This window comes from Danio rerio, chromosome 14, assembly GCF_052040795.2.
Source record: "Danio rerio strain M-AB ecotype USA chromosome 14, GRCz13ab, whole genome shotgun sequence".
Lineage (NCBI taxonomy): Eukaryota > Metazoa > Chordata > Actinopteri > Cypriniformes > Danionidae > Danio > Danio rerio.
The window spans coordinates 7,522,501-7,537,910 of record NC_141034.1 but is presented as its reverse complement, the minus strand read 5'-3'; the positions used below and the strand labels follow the sequence as shown (position 1 = coordinate 7,537,910).

At 40.6% G+C, this 15,410-nt stretch overlaps 1 long non-coding RNA gene across 1 annotated transcript; it reads left to right on the top strand.

The window, feature by feature from the left end:
- Positions 1–9,974: 9,974 nt before the first annotated feature.
- Positions 9,975–13,341, top strand: LOC141377676 (uncharacterized). Its single transcript, XR_015507227.1, has 2 exons — positions 9,975–12,905; positions 12,969–13,341. It is a non-coding gene; the product is annotated as an uncharacterized LOC141377676 (long non-coding RNA).
- The last annotated feature ends 2,069 nt before the right edge of the window (positions 13,342–15,410 follow it).

Genomic DNA, 15,410 nt, shown 5'->3' with positions numbered 1-15,410 from the left:
GTGAATAACTGCAAAAAGGTCCACATTTTGAGTATAAAATAATCACCCCTTACACCAGGCTGGCTACGGGCCTGCAAATAGAACACAGCACTCATGAATATACGGCTCTGCGCTTTCCAATTGTGATTTTAAATACAGATTGAAGCTGAAAACGTGAAGCCGGCTGTGCATTGATGAATTGGTGGTTGCAGAGAACTTTTTTTGGCGCTCTTGTCTCTCAAAATGTGGTTAAACATGGGGTTTGTCCTAGAAACCGCTCTCTTTGTCCTTTTCATTTTCACAATCGCTCTTTACATTGAACCATGGTGCTTATAAAAATCCAGCGTTTCCATAAACAAATGCGGGTTCACATCTGAAGGAGATATCGATGTCGCGGGACAAGAGCAGGGTCACAGGCATCTGTTTATAGGTCCTGTGTGTGTGAAGGGGCCCCAGCTATGCGTCTGTGTGAGTGTGTATTTCTGTTTGTTTGTGTGGGTAGTGCCGCAGAAGGCCCAACAGAGGCACCGAACGGTAAGGTGAGACCCTTTCATTTTAGAAGCAATGGTTGCCACCTGAAACCTGAAGCGTGTTGAGTGGTCCTGGCAGGCAGGATCAGAGGAGAAGTATTTCTGTCTCCATAACAGACATGAGTTTAAACTTCTCCACGCGGGGGCAGGTTATGTTGTGTCGCCCCCTTGAGGAGCTGCTTGAAAACGCACTGATGAGAGGGGCGCTTTTACAATGTAGATTGTGTCAAAGCAGCTTCACATAGAAGATTATAGTGAGTTGAAACAGTGTCAGTTCAGTTTTTTGAGTTTAAGTTCGGTTCAGTGTAGTTCAGTTCAGTTCAGGTCAGTGTGGTTTGATATTCACTGCTGAGAGTCCAAACACTGAAGAGCAAATCCATCGATGCGCAGCTCTACCTGTCCCGAACCATGCAAGCTTCAAACTAGTGCTGTCCAAACCATGAATCTCTGCCAAAATAAGAGTTTGTATTTACATTTTAATTTTAATCTAAATTTTGTCTATAGTTGAAGCCCTCCTGTTTGTTTTTTTCACCAATTTATGTTTAACCGAGATTGTTTCAAAATATTTCTATTTCTAAATATAGATTCATTTCTAGTAACTGATTTCTTTTATCTTTGCCAAGATGACCGTACATCATATTTCACTAGATATTTTTCTGGGTTAATTTCCCAGAGATGGGTTGCGGCTGGAAGGGCATCCGCTGCGTAAAAACTTGCTGGATAAGTTGGCGGTTCATTCCGCTGTGGCGACCCCAGATTAATAAAGGGACTAAGCCGACAAGAAAATGAATGAATGAATAATTAGGTTAACGCAGTTAATTAAGCATCGAAAACTATATAAAACGCTATAAAAGTCTGATAAATATGCTTACTTTTTGCGCCCTGAAACTGTATAATATATTTGTGTGTATCAATGGATTGATTTCATGCGGCCGCCATTTTAAAAGCAAAATTGAGGCTGTGATGCGAAGATACCTGGAAGTATCTAGAAGTTCCTAAAGGTCTGTTCTAAATGGCTAGTAAAAAAAAAAGGGATTTCAGATGTCATTTTCAGCTAAGTTAAGGGAAATGGCTCTAGTTAGCTAAAGTTTTCTTGTCCAAACATACGTTTTAGATGCCATTTATTAAACTCGAGTTAATGAATTGATTCTTTTACTATGTTAGACTTCATGATACTGAATTTTAACACCAATTGGTACTGAAAAAAAAAAAAATAAATAAAAAAACGCCTCCATTTCCCACTAACTTCCGGACCAGGAAGCACTCTCGTCTCCCGGGCTCTGCACTGGTTGGGGAAATACAAAATTGAACCGAAACAATAGATTACAACTATATTCGGGACATTGCAACCTGCAGAACCTGGGAACAAAATATATATATATATATATTTAAATGCCGCTGAGTGCGTTCTGAAACACCGGCGGTTTGCCATAGTATTCACCAGTGCTCAACATAAATGATTGTGATTGGTTGTGAAGGTCATCAGTTCGCTGCACTTAACCCATGTTTACCGAGTGCAAACACACACGAGCGATTTGCTGATGAATCGTCTGATCTTCGCAGCTTTAAAAATCTCCAATGTCTGTGTATTTGTGTTTGCACTTGGTGAAGAGCGGTGAGCTGATGACCTTCACGGCCAATCACAGTCATTTCTGTTGAGCACTGGTGAATACCATGGCAAATCAGCAGTGTTTAAGAAAATGGAAATTTTTAAATTTCAGCGCACTATTTTAGATAACACGAGGGTGTGCTACAGAGGACTGCATTGTTTTATTGCTCACTGGGTTACATAGGCTGAAGCAGGGAAGCGTCCCCACGGTGTTTACCTGGTGCCATGAACTGAAGCCTATAAGAGGACACTTAAGTGTAGTACTCTTAAAAAGATTATGGTTTTGTTTGATGTCTAATATGCTTTTAATTGTTTAAGTTAAACTGATCTGAATGATATTATAGGGATGTTTACACCATATCTGCATGTTAAACAGCTGGAGGTTTGTAGTCCACTACATGCAGGGCCGGAGCAAGCTGAACTGCCGCTCTAGGCAAAGGATGGTTATGCCGCCCTCAACCCTAAAGTGAAACCAGGGGGTGTCAAGGGACGCCGCCCTCCCTATTCTGCCACCCTAGACGCGGATATAACTGAGGGCGCGGGTGGTGAGGGTAGTGTCGCGGACGCCGCCCTAGACGCGGATATAACTGAGGGCGCGGGTGGTGAGGGTAGTGTCGCGGACGCCGCCCTAGACGCGGATATAACTGAGGGCGCGGGTGGTGAGGGTAGTGTCGCGGACGCCGCCCTAGACGCGGATATAACTGAGGGTGCGGGTGGTGAGGGTAGTGTCGCGGACGCCGCCCTAGACGCGGATATAACTGAGGGTGCGGGTGGTGAGGGTAGTGTCGCGGACGCCGCCCTAGACGCGGATATAACTGATGGCGCGGGTGGTGAGGGTAGTTTCGCAGCCACCCTAGACGCGGATATAACCGATTGCGCAGGTGGTGAGGGTAGTGTTGCGGACGCCGCCCTAGACGCGGATATAACTGAGGGCGGGAGAGGTGAGGGTAGTGTTGGGGACGCCACCCTCTGTATTCTGCCGCCCTAGGTGGCCGCCTAGGTCGCCTCTATGGACGCGCCGGCCCTGACTACATGTTGTTGTGATGTTTACAGTGCGGATCCTATTGACCTTATTCTAAAGTGCGGAAGTGCACCTGTTTTCGCGATTGTCTACGAACTTCCGTTTCAGTCGCCTATGGGAGAAATGACAAGGAATAATAAACGGCAAAAAACGGTCAAACTACTTGCTCTACAAACAAATGTTTGCATGACTATACAGACCAAGTAGAATAATATAACAAGGAAATATCAGTTTGCAACATCAAACAGCGAAACGAGCTGTTTTTAATGTCTAAAAATGAATGGAAGTGAATGAGACCGGAAGTCTCGTGCCAAAAAGATTCAAATGGCAGCGCCCGCTCGTCTGCGGAGAATAAGGTCAATACTTCCGGGTTTCTTCCCACTGCAGCCTCGCTTTCGTTCTTTAAAATGGCAGCTGCATGAAATAAGTGTTTGGTGTAATACCGGTTAAAGAAAGGATTTTTTTTAAACATGTATTAAATCATAATTAATTCAGTTTTTGTTTTTGAAATTTGAAAGTAGTATGAAACAATATATTGTATATGAAATAATAGAAATAAAAAAATAGTGAATTAACAGAAGCTGTACTGGCAGTTTTTTTAACAAGGTTTTTGTACCATAAAGTACTACACCAATATAGACATTATATCACTTAAAACTGTTAAAATGTCAATGAAATTTACTTGATCAAACTTTTTTAACATCAAAAGTTGTTGGAGGAAAGATCAAGGCTAGACAAGTTTATGTATAAAGCACATTTCATACACAATGGTTATTTAAAGTGCTTTACATAAACAGGAATAAAAGAAACAATACAATGATTAAAATAATTAAAAATGATTCAAAACAGATTTAAATGTGTTAAAACAGGTTTTAAAAGAATGAAAAAGAAAAGAAAGACATAACAGGGCGATCTGTCGGACGGAGCACAGTGCTCATTCAGTAAAGGCACAGCTAAACAGATTTGCTATAAGTCTGAATTAGAATGTTCTTAATGTTGGAGCACATCTGATCATTTCTGGAAGCTGATTTCAGCAGCAGGGGGCGTAGTAGCTGAAAGCAGATTCACCCCTGCTTTGACTGAACTCTTGGAATATCTAAGTTATATGTTAGGCTTGTATTCAGTGAGCTTATCTGTAATGTATTGAAGTCCTTATCCATTTAGTGATTTACAGACAAGTAATAATACTTTAAAATCTATACTGAATGTTACTGGGAGCCAGTGTAAAGACCTGAAGCAAGAAGGTCGCTGGTTCGAGTTCGCGTTTCTGTGTGGAGTTTCCCAAAGATGGGTTGCGACTGGAAGGGCATCCGCTGCGTAAAATGTGCTGGATAAGTTGGCGGTTCATTCCACTGTGGCGACCCCGGATTAATAAAGGGACTAAGCCGAGAAGAAAATGAATGAATGAAAATATTTTTAACGCATACCATATATCTTTGTAACAATAATGCCAAACCTTAAAAATGAAAAACTTAATATAATCCAAATATTGTTGTACGTTAAGTCTTTAAAACCATACTTTTTTAACATTATTATTATTATTCACATAAATAAAGCCTTAATGAATATAGTAGTCTTTTTTATCTAATTTATTTATTTACTCATCTATTTATTACTGTATATATCTGTACTAACCACTGCAGGAGATCTCTGTCATGTCTTTATTTCCCAGCCTTCCTTCCTCCTTAATAAATAGCTTCTTGTCATTCCCTCATGTTGAGGTGAGCTCTGCCTAATTACCTGTGGATTGAGATGGTTGTCCTTGCACGTTAAGCGATTCTTCGTCTGTTATCACCCATTTCCAGTGAACACCAGCAGGCCCTGTTTGACCACCAGGATCTGTAACTCTCCACCGAAAAGCTCTTTTCACGCGCTCACCTCTCATTTTTCAGCCTCGCGTGCTCTCATTCAGTCTCTTTAGTCCTTAGGAAAGGTTGGACAGGGTCAGGGACTCATCTCTCCTCTTTCACAGATTCATTGCCCGCAGGATTTATTGTCTTTCGTCACCCTTTTTTGAAAGTCATCATCATCATCAGTGTGTGGCGAGGCCAGGTCTATTCAGGAAACATCTTAAGTTAGGTGTGGTGTTGGTGTGTGTGTGTGTTTTGTGGCGATTAACTGATGCCTGGGCTTGCTTTGTCTCATTAGCGATGCTTTGGTTTATTTACGTTTATTAAAGCACAAATCTTGATTTTTCATGATCTTTCTTATTGAAGATTTGAAAAAAATGAACATTCTGATACTGATAGAATGTTTTAAGCAAGATACAAGAAATTTTAAATAGTTTGAATACTGAATAAAACAACAAAACATTTTAAATATACTCTCGCGGGCCACTTTATTAGGTACACCTGTCCAATTGCTCGCTAACGCAAATTTCTAATCAGCCAATCACATGGCAGCAACTCAATGCATTAAGGCATGTAGACATGGTCAAGACGATCTGCTGCAGTTCAAACCGGGCATCAGAATGTGGAAGAACGGTGAATTAAGTGAATTTGAACTTGGCATGGTTGTTGGAGCCAGATGGGCTGGTCTTAGTATTTTAGAAACTGCTGATCTACTGGGATATTCTCGCACAACCATCTCTAGGGTTTACAGAGAATGGTCTGAAAAAGAGAAAGGTCAGAGGTCAGAGGAGAATGGCCAGACTGGTTCTAGCTGATAGAAAGGCAACACCCTGCTGAGAAATTTAGCTTAAACCAGCCTAGGCTGGTTGGCTGGTTTTAGCTGGTTGACCAGGCTGGTTTTAGAGGGTTTTTGGCCATTTCCAGGCTGGTTTCCAGCCATTTCCAGCCTGGTCTTAGCTGGTCAGGCTGGAAAATGACCAGCCAAGACCAGCTAAAACCAACTTGACCAGCCTGGTTTAAGCTGGATATAGCTGGTTTTAGCTGGACTCCCAGCTTGGCTAGGCTGGTCAAGCTGGTTTTAGCTGGTCATCTCCTAGCCTGATCAGCTAAGACCAGGCTAGAAATGGCTGGAAACCAGCCTGGAAGTGGCCGAAACCTCTCTAAAACCAGCCTGGTCGACCAGCTAAAACCAGCCAACCAGCCTAGGCTGGTTTAAGCTGGATTTTTCAGCAGGGCAGTAACTCAAATAACCACTCGTTACAACTGAAGTATGCCGAAGAGCATCTCTGAACACACAACACATTGAACCTTGAGGCAGATGGGCTACAGCAGCAGAACACCGAGTAACACTCCTGTCAGCTAAGAACAGGAAACTGAGGCTACAATTCGCACAGGCAAATTGGACAATAGAAGATTGGAAAAACGTTGCCTGATATGAAGAGTCTCAATTTCTGCTGTGACATTCGGATGGTAGGGTCAGAATTTGTAGTCAACAACATGAAAGCATGGATCCGTCCTGCCTTGTATCAACAGTTCAGGCTGGTGGTGGTGGTGTAATGGTGTGGGGGATATTTTCTTGGCACACTTTGGGCCCATTAGTACCAATTCAACATCATGTTAACGCCACAGCCAACCTGAGTATTGTTGCTGACCATGTCCATCTCTTTATGACCACAGTGCACCCATCTTTAGATTTCTACTTCCAGCAACTGCGAGATGCTATTATGTCAATGTGGACCAAAATCTTTGATAAATATTTTCAGTACCTTGTTGAATCTATGTCACGAAGGATTAAGGCAGTTCTGAAGGCAAAAGGAGGTCCAACCTGGTACTACTAAGGTGTACCTAATAAAGTGGCCGGTGAGTGCAAGTACAAGAATTAAGTGTTTCTTAAATGGGTTGTCCCAATGAAACCTTTATAATTATGACATGTGTTCAAGTTAAGTGTTACCAGTTGGTCTTAAAATGCCTATAATATCATGTATCGCAATACATTTTGGTAGATATCATGACAGACCTACTGTTGAACATGAAAACTCGAGTGCAATGAACTCTGACCTTCTTCCACACACTCAAAATCTGAGCGCTCGGTGTCTGAAGTGTGTACTTTATGTCATACAGATAAAATCAGGCACATCAGACACAAATGAAAGGATTGTATTTCATTCGAACGACAGTGAGATAAAATGTTTGGTGTTTCCTTCTACTCGCTCACCTGCTGGAGATTAGCATATTAAGCAGCAGTCGATTATTGATCTGCGATGTGTCAGTGGCATTAATGTACAATAAGAGTGTCAGAACGGCTTAATCTGCTGGGGTTTTTGGAGGCGCTGGGAAATCAGAGAGGGTTTTGGGTGTGGCGGGAGGATCTGATGGACTCAGCACTGTATTTGCTTTCATCCCTCCAAAAGGTCCGGCTTAAAATATCCGTCAGGGCATGTGCATATGTGTAATCTCTCAGTAGGAAGTGCTGCAATTAGATCCGCTGCTCATGGCTGTGTTGGAGAGATGAAGAGACGCGCACCCAGGAATTAGGGCTTCACTGACACGAACACAGTGGAATGTTATTGTGCGCACACACACACACACACACACACACACACACACACACACACACACACACACACACACCCATACATTCATACATGCACGCACACTCATGCATGCTCACACATACAGGTGCACGGCAACACTCATAAATGTACACACACACAAACACTCACGCACACAAACACACACATAAACACGTACACACGCTCGCTTGCATTTTTACATACACATACAAAAACACACACAAAACATGGACACACACACATGCACACACACTCACGCCTACACAAGCACACTCATGAACATGCACACACACACCCATACATGCACGCACACTCATGCATGCTCACACATGCAGGTGCACGCGCACGAGCATGAATGTACACGCACACACATACAAACACGCACATAAACACATACACGCACACACACTCGCATGCATTCTCACATACACATACAAAAACGCACACAAAACATGGACACACACACATGCACACACACTCACGCCTACACAAGCACACTCATGAACATGCAAATGCACACACACTCACGCCTACACAAGCACACTCATGAACATGCAAATGCACACACACTCACGCCTACACAAGCACACACATGAACATGCACACACTCAGATGTGCACACACGCACACAGACTTTCACACACACACATGCATATATACACACACACATAAATTCATACATGCACGCACACACTCATGCATGCAAACACGTACGTGCACACAAACACTCACGCACACACGCATACACACACACAAACAAACACACACACATTCATGCATGTGTAATACTCATGCATGTGTATGCACACACATACACACTCGCGCACACACATACATCTACGCGCACACGCATACATGTACACGCAAACACTCAGATATACACATGCATACACAGGCACACAAGCATACACAGGCACACACACACACACACACACACACCCATACATTCATACATGCACGCACACTCATGCATGCTCACACATACAGGTGCACGGGCACACTCATAAATGTACACACACACAAACACTCACGCACACAAACACACACATAAACACGTACACACGCTCGCTTGCATTCTCACATACACATACAAAAACACACACAAAACATGGACACACACACATGCACACACACTCACGCCTACACAAGCACACTCATGAACATGCACACACACACCCATACATGCACGCACACTCATGCATGCTCACACATGCAGGTGCACGCGCACGAGCATGAATGTACACGCACACACATACAAACACGCACATAAACACATACACGCACACACACTCGCATGCATTCTCACATACACATACAAAAACACACACAAAACATGGACACACACACATGCACACACACTCACGCCTACACAAGCACACTCATGAACATGCAAATGCACACACACTCACGCCTACACAAGCACACTCATGAACATGCAAATGCACACAGACTCACGCCTACACAAGCACACACATGAACATGCACACACTCAGATGTGCACACACGCACACAGACTTTCACACACACACATGCATATATACACACACACATAAATTCATACATGCACGCACACACTCATGCATGCAAACACGTACGTGCACACAAACACTCACGCACACACGCATACACACACACAAACAAACACACACACATTCATGCATGTGTAATACTCATGCATGTGTATGCACACACATACACACTCGCGCACACACATACATCTACGCGCACACGCATACATGTACACGCAAACACTCAGATATACACATGCATACACAGGCACACAAGCATACACAGGCACACACACTCAGATATACACACACACATGCAAAGCAAACACACTCACACATGCACATATTCACACATGCACACACACTCTTACACACTATACAAACGTGCACACATTCACAGATGCAAAACACACACACAAAAAACACTCATTAATGAACACTTTCCATAGGTGTAATGCATTAACATGTATTGCTATACTTCTGGGGACATTTGGTCCCCACAACATGAAGAATACAAGGTACAAACACACACACACACACACACACACACACACAGACTTATAGGGTCTGTGAACTGTTGGCACTTCTATTGATATTTTTAATCCCCCGAATCCCCTACACTGTTTGCATTTTTACACTTTCATATCACCTCATAGCAGGAAGGTCGCTGGTTCGAGTCCCGACTCTGTCAGTTGGCATTTCTGTGGGGAGTTTGCATTTTCTCCCCGTGTTGGCGAGGATTTCCTCTGAGTACTCCGGTTTCCCCCACATTCCAAAGACATGCGGTACTGGTGAATTGAATAAACGACATTGGTCATAGTGTGTGAGTGAATGTGAGAGTGTATGGGTGTTTCCCAGTACTGGGTTGCAGCTGGAAGGGCATCCGCTGCGTAAAACATATACTGGAACATTTGGTGGTTCATTCGCCGAATAATCAGGGACTAAGCTGAAGGAAAACGAATGTATGGAGAAGGTTTTATATGATGTAGCTAAATATTGGATTTTATTTATACTATTATTAAAGGGCACCTATGGTGAAAAATCTACTTTTCAGGCTGTTTGGACTTACATGTGTGTTAGTATAGTGTATATACTGTTATACTGCGGTAAAATAAACACACCCAGACATTTTTTTTAAATTTAACAACATAAAAATGGTGGACCAATTGGAGCAGTTTTCAGATCGACCGCAACTTGACGTAGGAGTGTGGTCCCCCCGCCCACCAATATTGATTGACAGCTGCGTGCATTAACATCTCTCCGTAGTAATGCATATATTCATATCGACAAGACAGAACGAGCGCAAAGCAACCGGGAATTAAAGGTCTGTTCAGTTTGCTAGGATCATCAATCATCATCGGAGGTGATCAAGAGTGAGTTTAACAAGTTTAACATGTTTTAAAACGTGTGCACGTGTGTAATGAAGTACAGCCATTCACTTCAGATTCACTTCATCAGCACAGCCACGTGTCTCTTTCACTGTCTCTCTGTGTGTGTCTGTTTGTCTGACTGTCTACGTTATGTGTGTGTGTGTGTTTCTGCGCAACGTGTCTGTGCTGTGTGTGTGTGTGTGTGTGTGTGTGTCTGCGTATCTACGCTATGTATGTGCGTGTGTGTGTCTGCGCTACGTGTCTGTGCTATTTGTGTGTCTGCCTGTCTACGCTATGTATGTGCGTGTGTGTGTCTGCGCTACGTGTCTGTGCTATGTGTGTGTCTGCCTGTTTACGCTATGTATGTGCGTGTGTGTCTGTGCTATGTAGGGGTGTCACAATTTCGATTATTAATCCAAATCGATCGAAATATATGCTCAATTTCGATTATCGAATCAAAAAATGGATTCGTCGATGCTGCCACGCCCCCATGTCACGTCAGCTTGGCTTGCCAAGCGGGAAAAAAACAGGCTTGTTGAAGTGCTTGTTAAACTGCAGTAGCAGGAGACTAGTCGACAGAGCTTAAACCCTCTCCTCTTTCAATGAAGTCGCCGGTGTGTGAGCATTTTATATTTCCAGTGAGTTATGTTGACAACGTTCGTGTTGTCGACAAAAAAAAAACACAGTTCTGCAAGCTCTGCTATGTACGTATTACGTACGGTTCGTCAGATAGACAACACCGGCATCGCGATCCTCCGCCCGCCCCCGTTGCAAATCCGCTCTCGAAAAGTTCACACTCAGGCCCTGTTTACACTGTCTTTGTTTTTAAATGGCGTTTTAGAACAACAATTTGACATCCACAGTGGCGTGTAGCATTTCTGAGCAGCGCTCCTTCCTCTCTACCTCTGAAAATGCACATCACGTGACCACACAGACACAGACGCACACACAGCCATGCGCCCGAGACAGCAGGTCCAGGCAGTCAGAGGACTGCTTCAATCTTTCACACACTTGTACTTTGTCATTTTAGCGAACACCTCAGATACTGTTGGCTGGTTCCTGTTGGTTGTGCGCCTTTTTTACCGACGCCATTATAACGACACAGATCACTGCCTATTCACGAGTCCCGCAGAAAAAGTGATTGACAGGTGGTAATTATGTGTGTATCTTGCCTTTATTCATTTACTGTATGATTTGTTTATGGGTAAAACAAAGACCATGCAGGTGAGGTAGTTTAAACGGTAGGCTACAAATAATTAATTGGTCATTAATTAATTAATTATTCATAATCGAAAATCGAATCGAATCGTGACTTTAGAATCGAAAATGTAATCAAATCGAGGATTTGGAGGATCGTGACACCCTTAGTGCTACGTGTCTGTGCTATGTGTGTGCGTGAACTCGTTGCAACTCCACAAAAAATGCATCAAATACTGATTGCTAAAGTTCTCACTGTAGTATTTCTCACAAACGTTACGGGAGATCTGCTTCCTGAGGCATGTTGCTGACAGGCACGTGGGAACGGTGGGCGGGGATGACTTGCCTTAAAGGCCCAGTGCAAAGAAACAGCAACAAGCTTTTCCCGGCTATAATACAGCCACTTCAAACAGCTATAATAAATACTCTGATGGGTGTTTTGAGCTGAAACTTTACAGACACATTCTTGGGACACAAAAGACTTATAATAAATATGAAACAAGGGGTAACCTATGTGCCCTTTAAAATGAATTGAGATTGAGCACTTCCGGATTGAACTGGATTCAGAAGAGTTAGGCAGGTCAAGGATCAGAAGAGCACAAATCTCTCGATCTCAAACCATTACCGCACCAAGACTTGCCTCGACGTTAACCTTACCTTGTCTTTCAACTTCTCTTATAAAAGTGAGCTCCGCAAAACTTCACTCTGTGCATTCTTCCCTCTGAAAATAAACAGCTCACTGACCTGTTGTTGTAAAGCGCGCTGACCCCCGAGCGCTTATAAAACACTTCCAGCTATCAGTTCACTGGGACAGGTGGCGCGCTCCCATTTATGGTTTGAAAACAACATCCGGACCACATCTGGCTTCACAAAACCAACGTCATGTTGGTTGTATGTTATTTAGATTGTCGACTTGACATTCTCTTGACTGTAATTAACTAGTTTGACAATAGTCACATGGTTATGAAACAGCCTAGTCTTTATTTATTTGAACCACACAGTATTGTTATTACTGTCTAACAAAAAGTAAAATGATCACAGAAGCACTGGTTTATTGTTCAGATATAATATTTATTTCTTGCAGAGATCAAATTGGTTTACATTTTATCTTGACCTATCTTAATAGGGCAAATGAAGAATGTGCCAATGACATTATTAGACCTGTAGGTAACTTATCAATCTTTGTGTCATTGAATATTTTAACCGATTCAATAAATTAATGGCTGATTCATGCAATAACTGTTAAACAATCTTTGTGTCATTGAATAGTTTAACAGATTCATTAATAAAAGCTGATTCATTCAGTAACTGTTCAACAATCTTTGTGTCAGAATTATTTAAGCGATTCATTTAAAAATGCTGATTCATCCAGCAACTGTCAATATATTTGTGATTGATTAAAATATGTGATTCATTAATAAAGATTGATTTATCCAGTACCTGTTAAACAAACATTGTCATTAAATAATTTAAGCGATTCATTCAAAAAGGCTGATTCATCTAGTAACTGGTAAACAATCGTGTATCATTGAATAATTTAAGTGATTCATTCAAAAAGACTGACTCATTTAACAACTGTTAAAATTTTTGTGATTGAATAATTTTAATGATTTGCTAATAAAGGCGGTGTCATCCAGTAACTGTAAGTTTTTTATAATTGAATATTTCTTTAAAGTGATTCATTTAAAAGGAATCATCCAGTAACTGAAAAAAAAGATTCATTTAGTAACTGTAACTTTTGTAAAACAATCTTTCAGTCATTGGATAATTTAACAGATTCATAAATAAAGGCTGATTCATCGAGTATCTGGTAAACAATCTTTGAGTCATTGAATAATTTAAGTGATTTATTTAAAAAGGCGGATTCATCCAGATAGCTAAATAGCTTGAGAGAATGCTGATGTCTTAAACACAAAATTATGATTCATTATGATTTATATATTATTCAGCATTTTACTAATACTCTAATAACTCTAAGTCAACATCTAGTTGCAGAGTTACTCTAAGCCAACAGATTTATCACATTATAATCAACATATTTAATCAGAGGGCTGATCGATTGTTTTAAATTAGAAATGCCATGTGATGTTTTGTAGCCTGCAACAACCTTTTAACATTTGCAGAGAATAAACAGGAACATTAATATCAATAAATCCTGGAATATTTTCCTGAAGGCTTGTACTGTACAAGAGGCCTGATTTGTCTTTGGTCCAGAGGAGAATTGCAGTGTGGCATCTCAAACAGTCTCTCTGCATAGCTCACAGTATTCACTAAAATAGAAGGCTAACCCTCATGTGCCCGATGACCTTTACTGTCCCTGGAGTTCATGGCAGATAATGGAGCCAATTTATTAAAACATCTACTCTCTTTACGATTGAACAAAAACAGCCTGGGAAATTAATATCCCGCTTGTTACAGTCAGAAAAGAAGCATCTTTCCTGAAATTGCTGAAGAAACTGCATAATAGCTATGTTTCCATTCAAAGCTATGATTAAAATATCACATAAAACATTTACGAATAAATCACTGTTTCTGAGAAGCGAGTTCGATTATATGATTATAATAAAAAGGATTTCTGAATGCTCAGAAATCTCTTTATTTTTTTTCCAATCCATTGACCAACGTGGATAACTTTTGATACTGATTTTTGTGAATTTGTTTATATATGACAGAAGGAGGTCACTATACAAATTTAATTTGAGGATGGACTTCAGCTCAGGTGTTGGTAAAATTATTTAAAAGTATTGTATTACCATTTTGCGTTACTTAAACTACTTTTTCTATTCAGTGAAATTAATGTTACTTTTTTACTACGTTTTTTCATCTGCCAGTTTGTAACACAATTTTTTAAAAAATCACATTTTTTTTCCTTTTACGTAAAGTAATGCATTACAACTTTTTAAGAACTTTTTGTCTGAAAAAAAAAAAACTCAGATATTTATGAAATGAAAAAGTAATGCGCTACTTTACGATACTTATGGAAAAAAAAATCTGATTATGTAACTTGCGTAAGTAGCCCTATCAATATTTGAAATGACGGGAGATGAGATCAGTCCAATTATTTAGTCTAGTAATCCAATCACAACTTTAAGTTTTCTGAACTTTTTTTAACAAAGTTTTTTTTTCAAAATAGTAACACAAAAAATAAATATTACCTCAGAATGTAATTCTATACTTTTACATTACATTAAAAAGCAATCTGATTACATAACGCACATAACTTGTGTTACTTGTAATACATTATTCTTAACATTTGAAATGTCATGAAATGATATTGGTCCACTAATTAGTTTAGTTATACAATTACAACATCTGTTGGAAAAATCTGGTTACTTTTTTACCAAGTAACCTTTTACCTCCGATATTTCCTCAAAGTAATTTATTTTACATTACTTAGAAAAAGTAATCTGATTACATAACGTATTTAACTTGAGTTGCTTGTAACAAATCCCTAACATTTGAAATGTTGTGAGATGATATTGGTCCAACTAATTAGCCTAGTTATCCAATCACAGCATCTGTTTAAAAAATCTGATTGCTTTTTTAAGTAACTTTTTTCATATATTTACTCGGAAATTAAAAAGTAATTTGTTACTCTACTTACCTTGAAATCTTGTAATCTGATTTCATAACTTATGTTACTTGCATAACTTGCTTTACGTTTAATCCATTGTCCCGAACATTTAAAATGGCTTGAGTTGAGATTGGTCCATTAATTAATCTAGTTATCCAATTACAGCATCTTTTGAAGCAAAATTGCATACATAAACTTT